Here is a 2,392-nt window from a genome sequence, read left to right on the forward strand (position 1 = left end):
TTTCGAAAATTCATGCATTCATAGTGTTCTTCATGATCTTCAAGTTGTTCTTGGTAAATCTTCTTGTTTGATCTTGATATTTTCTTGTTTTGTGTCTTTTCTTGTTTTTCATGTGCATTTTTGCATTCATAGTGTCTGAACATGAAAGATTTCTAAGTTTGGTGTCTTGCATGTTTTCTTTGCATATAAAATTTTCAAAAATAAGTTCTTGATGTTCATCATGATCTTCAAAGTGTTCTTGGTATTCATCTTGACATTCATAGCATTCTTGCATGCATCATGTGTTTTGATTCATAATTTTCATGTTGTGAGTCATTTTTTTTGTTTTTCTCTTTCATCATTAAAAATTCAAAAATAAAAAAAATATCTTTCCTTTTTTCTCTCATAAAATTCGAAAATTTGAGTTGACTTTTTCAAAAAATTTTAAAAATTTAGTTGTTTCTTATGAGTCAAATCAAATTTTCAATTTAAAAATCTTATCTTTTTCAAAATCTTTTTCAAAAATCAAATCTTTTTCATTTTTCTTATTTTTCGAAAATTTTAAAAATATTTATCAAAAATCTTTTTCTTATTTTTATATCATATTTTCGAAAATCACATCATCAATTAATGTTTTGATTCCAAAATTTCAAGTTTGTTACTTACTTGTTAAGAAAGATTGAAACTTTAAGTTCTAGAATCATATCTTGTGATTTCTTGTGAATCAAGTCATTAATTGTGAATTTAAAAATCAAATCTTTTTCAAAACTAATTTCAATCATATCTTTTCAAAAATATCTTTTTATCTTATCTTTTTTTTCATATCTTTTTAATCATATCTTTTTAAAACATATCTTTTTTCAAAAAAAAAATTTTGATTTTAAAATATCTTTTCTAACTTCTTATCTTCTTATCTTTTCAAAATTGATTTTCAAATCTTTTTCAACTAACTAATTGACTTTTTGTTTGTTTCTTATCTTTTTCAAAACCACCTAACTACTCTTCCCTCTTTTTCAAAAATTCTTTTTAATTAACTAATTGTTTCAATTTTTAATTTTAATTTGATTTCATTCCTAATTTTCAAAAATCACTAACCCCTTTTCAAAATTTTATTTTCGAAAAATCCTCCTTCTCTCTCATCTCCTTCTATTTATTTATTCATCTACTAACACTTCATCTCACCCAAATTTGAACCTCTCTGCCATCTGTGTTCAAATTTTCTCTTCTCCCTTCTTTACATTACATTCTTTTCTTCTTCTACTCACAGAGGGGAACCTCTATACCTGGGTAAAAAGGATCCCTATTATTATTATTTTTCTGTTCCCTCTTTTTCATATGAGCAGGAGCAAGGACAAGAACATTCTTGTTGAAGCAGACCCTGAACCTGAAAGGACTCTGAAGAGGAAACTAAGAGAAGCTAAAATACAACAATCTAGAGATAACCTTACAGAAATTTTCGAACAGGAAGAGGAGATGGCAGCCGAAAATAATAATAATGCAAGGAGGATGCTTGGTGACTTTACTGCACCTAATTCCAATTTACATGGAAGAAGCATCTCCATCCCTACCATTGGAGCAAACAATTTTGAGCTGAAATCTCAATTAGTTTCTCTGATGCAACAAAACTGCAAGTTTCATGGACTTCCATCTGAAGATCCTTTTCAGTTCTTAACTGAATTCTTGCAGATCTGTGATACTGTTAAGACTAATGGAGTGGATCTTGAAGTCTACAGGCTCATGCTTTTCCCGTTTGGGGTAAGAGACAGAGCTAGAATATGGTTGAATTCTCAACCTAAAGATAGCCTGAACTCTTGGGATAAGCTGGTCACGGCTTTCTTAGCCAAGTTCTTTCCTCCTCAAAAGCTGAGTAAGCTTAGAGTGGATGTTCAAACCTTTAGACAGAAAGAAGCTGAATCCCTCTATGAAGCTTGGGAGAGATACAAGCAACTGACCAAAAAGTGTCCTTTTGACATACTTTTAGAATGGACCATCCTGGATATATTCTATGATGGTCTGTCTGAATTAGCTAAGATGTCATTGGATACTTCTGCAGGTGGATCTATTCACCTAAAGAAAATGCCTGCAGAAGCTCAAGAACTCATTGATATGGTTGCTAATAACCAGTTCATGTACACTTCTGAGAGGAATCCTGTGAGTAATGGGACGCCTCAGAAGAAGGGAGTTCTTGAAATTGATACTCTAAATGCCATATTGGCCCAGAATAAAATATTGACTCAGCAAGTCAATATGATTTCTCAGAGTCTGAATGGAATGCAAGCTGCATCCAATAGTACTTAAGAGGCATCTTCTGAAGAAGAAGCTTATGATCCTGAGAAACCTGCAATAGCAGAGGTGAATTACATGGGTGAACCATATGGAAACACCTATAATCCCTCATGGAGAAATCACCCAA

General features: G+C 31.4%; 1 non-coding gene across 1 annotated transcript; it reads right to left on the reverse strand.

Annotated features, from left to right (window-relative positions):
* Positions 1-1,848: 1,848 nt before the first annotated feature.
* Positions 1,849-1,952, reverse strand: LOC148576307 (small nucleolar RNA R71). Its single transcript, XR_015903882.1, has one exon. It is a non-coding gene; the product is annotated as a small nucleolar RNA R71 (small nucleolar RNA).
* Between the last annotated feature and the right edge of the window lie 440 nt (positions 1,953-2,392).

Source organism: Arachis ipaensis, chromosome B1, assembly GCF_059453495.1.
Source record: "Arachis ipaensis isolate K30076 ecotype BB chromosome B1, ASM5945349v1, whole genome shotgun sequence".
In the NCBI taxonomy this organism is placed as follows: Eukaryota; Viridiplantae; Streptophyta; class Magnoliopsida; order Fabales; family Fabaceae; genus Arachis; species Arachis ipaensis.